The sequence below is a fragment of the Fukomys damarensis genome, unplaced genomic scaffold, assembly GCF_012274545.1.
Source record: "Fukomys damarensis isolate Sample0158 unplaced genomic scaffold, DMR_v1.0_HiC HiC_scaffold_6, whole genome shotgun sequence".
Taxonomy (NCBI): Eukaryota; Metazoa; Chordata; class Mammalia; order Rodentia; family Bathyergidae; genus Fukomys; species Fukomys damarensis.
The window spans coordinates 32,038,118-32,044,117 of NW_022900918.1; the positions used below are offsets into that span (position 1 = coordinate 32,038,118).

Here is a 6,000-nt window from a genome sequence, read left to right on the forward strand (position 1 = left end):
CATCACCTTTGATATGAGTGGGAGCCCTGGACTCCCGAGACATAGCTCCCTGATAGATGAAATGTTCAGGGCCTCAGCTGGTCACAGCCCCGTAGCCACCCCTCTGTCCCCCAGCAGCAGAAGTTCAAGTCCAAATATGAGTTGGGACAGGACAGGGTCCCAAGGCTATGTTTCAGAAAACGGACTTGAGCTTAGAGAGAAGAGCATAGGAGAAGATACTCTCCCAAACCGGGATCCTCCCAATGAGAGCTACTCCCCCATCTTGCAAAGGCCGTATTTGCGCAACCTTCCTAGTAGGTACAATAAGTCAGAGACAGACCCACTCATCCTGAGCCAGGTAGCACCCACCCCAGAGCCCTTGGACAGGCTGGATGACCACGCACAGGGAGAGCTGGCCAGCATGGCTGCTTCTGAAGGCAGAATGCTAGCCAATGGTGCACCACTGGCAGGAACCCCCTCAAAGGTGCCCCTGGTGGGCTCCAGTGGCATGGCGGGCCAGCTGGCTCCCCTGCAAATGACTGAGGGTTGCACCAGCAGTGACACTGAATCCAGTGATTCGGACTCTGCCGTGGTGAACCCCTCAGGGCAGCCCCCGGCCTTCGGTCACCTAGCACTGCTGGGCTCCCCTTCTGTTACAAGAAATCAGATACCCTCGGGTGGCCTGCGTTTGAGGGAGGAGGAAGAGGAGGACTGAGGAGGCTGGAAGGCAAGTGGTCAGCTGTTGGTATCCTGGGGTCCTGAGCCCAGAGTCGCAGTAGAGGTGATCTGTCCTGGTGACTTGTTAATTTTTAGTGAGCGTTTGTTAGAGGAAGTTTTGGACAGGTGTATGTTTGGAGGAGGCATGCCTGACTTCTAAAACTACTAAGAAGCAAAACTTCACGTAAGTGGCTTGCTTTCCAGAAAAAGTGGACAAGATAAACAGCAAGTCCAAGGACACGTTACCAGGAGCTTGTATATCTTACTGGTCAAAGGCTAGGAAGCATTTCTTCATGGCGAATGTGGCCATGTGTATAGTGTGTTATATTTCTATGGCAACCTCCCGTGCATGTTCAGTTATGTGTACAGATTTCCCTCCCTTTGGTTTTGAGTGTTTAAAGTGCCACTGAGATCACAGAAAAGGCACCTTGGCTTTCCTCTCCCCTCCCTTTCAAAGGAGGGCTGCTTTTCTGTGCCTCAAAGTGAGGAGCGGACAAAGTTTAAGGCCAGATGTAAGTTGCTTGCTAGTTCAGATTGAGTAGGTAAAATCTTAGTCAAGAGCAATGAATATTTTAATGTGAAGAATCTGGGGTTATTTCTGCATTCTGGGCTTTCTATGCTATGTTCTAAAGCTTGTCAGGTCTCCGTGGATGGAAATGGACTTGGGACAGCTGGTGTGGTTTGGATTTGCCTTGGTGGGTCCAGTTGTCAGTTCTGTTTAAAGAAGTCATCGTTGTGGCTCTCAGAGCTCCTTGGAGAAGAAATGCCGTTGAGTGGCCTTGCAGGGGAAATCGCCTCACAGTAGGTGCTGCTGTTACCAGTCGGTCAGCTGGCTAAACACCTGCCTGTCCATCACGCCCCGCACAGAGGACCACTCTGTAGCGTCATTGGCCTGGCATGGCCTTTGTGCACATTCTCGTGACCAGAGTCCTCTGCTGGGAGCAGCGACTTGCAAATGTTTCTCTGAACATTCACAGAGAACATAGGTATCTTTTAAAACTTTGCTCACCTCTCTTGTGCCTGTCACCTAGCACTCCGGTACCATAGATCAGAGCCTGGTTTTAACTCACTTTGTGTGTCGGTTTTGGGCTGCACGTTGGAGTCACCTGAGCCATTGTCAAAATTAGTGATGCCTGACGCTGACCCTAGAGATGTCCATCTATTGGTCTAGGTTCCAACTGGGCAGCCAGGGTCACTTCCCAACCAGACCTGCTTGCCTTGTAGAATCCGGTGGAATGTGTTGGAAGTGTGAGCTAAGTGTATGGAAAGCATCACAAAGGAAATTCTTTTTTTTTAATGACTTGTCCATACTTTGCCATCTTTGATACTTTTTTTAAAAAGATAAATTAAATTTTTTAGGTCTGAAACAACTACAGAAGAAGGGTTACTGAGAAGGGTTGTAACTGATACGTCCCTGACGTGCTGCCATGCCGGTGCCCTTAGGAGACTCGTCCTGTGACTTCGACAGCACAGGGAAAGTTAGGCGTGTTTAGGAGACGGAGTAGAATTTGGCAGCAGACATAACAAACGGAAGTGGCCACTTGCCTTGTGGCTCACAAGTGACTGTCCACGTGAATGTCAAAAGTTGATTTTAAAGATTCTGATGATTAAGCCATTTGTATACAGGCATTTTTGTCTTACTTTCCTAATCGTTTGATTCAGTGCATGACCGGTGAATCAAACTGATGGATGATTGCATAGTTTTTGAAAGTTGCTCATTGAAGTAGTCTATGTACGTCTTGCTTTAGATTGATATACACAGCAGTGTCACAGAATTTTAAACCCAGAAGGCGACATTAGAAATCTAAGGCAAACCTTTGTTATGAGTGAGAAGACTTCTTCTGGTGAAGTGAAGTGACTTTGCATAGTAATATAGCTATTTCATAACAAAGCTGAAACTATAATCTTGGGTCATTAGATTTCAGCTTTTTACTCTATGTGGTATGTTGGTACAGTTGGATCTTTTAGAATCTACATTTTAATTTTGGAGACTATGAATTAATAAGTAAGATCAAATGTGAGGAGTAGGGATCACATAGACTTGATTTAAGCAGTAACAAGCCATAACAGATCGGAAAAAGTACTTTTTAAAAAAATTGTGGGTTTTTTGTTTTTGCAGTTACAACACTTTGCATATTCTGCTTAGACTTAGAAAAAGATATCAACTTGCTGTACAAAAGCTTCATCCAATCTGTGTTCAGTTGAGTGAAGTATGAAATCCTGCTAATTGTGAAGGTGGTTTGTTCAAATGAATTTTCTTTTTACCTCTACTTATACTATGGTCTGATAAATAAGATATGAATGAGTGCTAGTTATAACTTACATAGATATAACATGACTCATCAACTAGAAGCCTCCAAAGCAAAACATGCTCCAGCAGTTGTTTTGTTTTGCTTTTTCCTACAGAAGTGATTTTATATAATGTGTTTTAAAAGCAATTGATCAATCATTGTGTACTCAGTTTTATGTTGACAAGAGTCACCACTTTTAGAGTTGCACCTATTTCCCTATTGGTTTTGTACCAGCTAAGCAGCTCAGTTTCTCAGTTTCTTGACCAGAGTTTGTGAAAGCAACAATCCCATTGTAATTAGTAGTGCTTAAGAGTGGAGGCATAGTTTGTCCCGGGGCCACATATCCTGATGTGTCGAGTATATTCCCTTGTCTCTAGGGAATCTTGTCCTCCGTTAATAAATATTCCAGAATGTAGGTTGGGTGGTAAATGCACGCATGCTTTGAGCCTGGCAGGCCAAGTGTGCTGCAGAGACATGATCTCCCCGCTGTCGCTGTGCACAGCTCAGGAAAAGCCAACACCCCTTCCCAGTGCACCTGCCATGCTCTGGCTTTGGGAGGCTCCTGTCCCCATCTCTCTTGGGCCTGCAGAGCCGGAGTGTAGCTTAAGAAGGCTGGCCCTGCATGAAGTTGAACCAAAGGGGATGGGAAGGCCAGAGACAGGGTTGGGTGTGAACAATAGGAAGCAGAGAGAGAGACTGGTGACCCAGAGTTTCCTAGACCTGTCCACCGGTCTTCGTAAGACAACAGCCAGTGTGCTGATCTCCCAGGCCTTCAGGCTCTCTGCGGTCTTGAGAAATGACATCTTCAGGCTGGGGATCAAGAACAAAACCCACACAGCCGTACAAAGCCCATCTAGGAATTCACACTCAGCTCCTCCCAGCCTACTTACATTAATGCCTTTTGTTGGATATTATTTCCAAATGTGTAAATTACGGACCCTTTTGAGGTTGCCTTTGCTGTTGCTTGTTAAGGGCAAAGTAAAGAGTCAAGAAATTCTTTTAGCATGAAGAAATGCATTTAATGAGTTCCAGAGCTTGCAGTGAATTGTGGCAGCTCCTTTACCAGTCATCTGGATACTATCGACAGTATTTTATTAGACAGCCATTTAATTAGAGGAAGTCTGTGGGCCAGATTCTTCCCTAAACGTGTGATTCATCTTTGAGAATTTCTCACAGATTTATCTCACCAAATTGTGTGGCCTGCACTTAAAATGTGAATAATAGTGACTTTCTACCCAAGAACTTCTTTGAAGATTTAAATTAAGTCATGATTTAAAAAGCAAAACAAAACCATCCCTGCAAAAATGAAAACATGGTACCAGCCCCTCCATTTCCACAGAACATACAAAGTCCATTCTGTCATGAATGTGCATTGTGTGTTAGCCTTGTGTGATCTAGCAATTTCTGTAGAAAGAAAACATTTAACTATTAAACCATTACTTTAACTGTTGGTAAAACCATTGTGAATGTGCTTTTTAATATCTACATAGAGAGACCCCTTTTTAATATCTACAGCCAGGGATCCTGTGCACTTAAATGAACTTTTCCCACTTTAAACATTGTTCTGTATTCCAGCACCAAATGGGTTTGTTGGAACTGCACCCATCAGAGAGCCCTCGAGTTACAGATAGACCCAGTGTAAAAGTGAGAAATCCGGAGTCCCCTTAACCATCCGGTTTATTTTTACTTCGTTTACCTCTATCACAATAACTTACCTCTATCACAATCACTTGGTTTTGCCTGGGCCCCTTATTACAGTTCTTTAAAATTTCAAAAGCTTTGGCAGTGACATTCCCAAGAAAGGCACTTTTTCTGAGGAGAGGAGGCTGTCTCTTGTGTGTATATACCGCCCCCCTCCATAGTCACAGCTGAGTGACTTTAGAGTTGCTTTTCATTGGATTTTACGACAGGAGTCTGTTCTGTTGCTGCTGAATTTCGCAAATGAAATTGCACAAGAGTCTTTGTAGGCAATCGTAACAATAGAGCCAGATTCTTTGAGCCTTAAAGAAGTGAACATTTCAGAATAAGCCATTGCTGGTTGCTCTCTGAATTTTATAGTCAACCATGTTGGCCAAACCCATAAGAACCTAAAGAAGGAAAGGTACCAGGGAATGAACTTCTACTAACAGTGAGTAATTAAAGAAATTTACCCTGGTGACATCAAAGAATTGCCTGGTGCTGTTTTTTTTCCTGTTAGTTTAATTCCATCTGTTTCTTGTGAGTGCCTGAAATTTAAGCAGGGAGATACACTTGCACATACCTAGAGTACCAGCTGCTGGTGTTTAAAATGAACCCCTGGCTTTTAGGCCAATTAGCATGCCACTTAATACAACAGTTTTCTTTTTATTAACAACCCCTCCAAAAAAAAACAGCAAAGAAAAATCTCCAGGATGGTTTGCACTGGAGCTGACCTAGAGGTACAGAACATCAGTGCTCCTAAGTGTGGGCTGGGGCTGTAGCTCAGCAGCAGAGCACTTGCCTAGTACAAAGGCCCTGGGTACCATCCCCAGCACCTCAGTTTTTTAAAGTGGACTGGTTGCCATCTGTTTGGACACATACTTGAAAAAGTGCTCCTGTTTCCCGGTATAGTATAGAGAGAGATGTCTGAGCATTTCTCCTGTGGGTAAAAGTTGACAGTGTGGTTTTGTATCTGTTTGGAGCGGTGAGATCTTGATTTGAGAAAAGGCCTTCATGAAATAAACAGCCCAAGCTGGGATTGATGGTACATGCCTGTAATCCCAGCTCTCTGGAAGGCTGAGACAGGAGAATCGCAAGTTCTAGTCTTCCCCGGGCAACTTGAATGACTCAGCAAGACACTGTTTAAAATCAAAAAGGGCTGGACTTGTAGCTCTGTGTGAAGGCCCTAGGTTCAATCCTTCGTACCACCAAAAACAGTAATAATAGGGGCCAGGGATTTAGCTTAGTGGTTCCGCTGCCAGCCTTGCAAGCACAAGGTCCTGAATTTGATCTTGGGTACCAAAAAAAAAAAAAAAAAAAAAAAAAAAAAAAAAAA

General features: G+C 44.1%; 1 protein-coding gene across 7 annotated transcripts in view; it reads left to right on the forward strand.

Annotated features, from left to right (window-relative positions):
- Positions 1–6,000, forward strand: part of Farp1 (FERM, ARH/RhoGEF and pleckstrin domain protein 1) — a 256,913-nt gene that overhangs the window by 214,524 nt on the left and 36,389 nt on the right. The window lies entirely within an intron of this gene.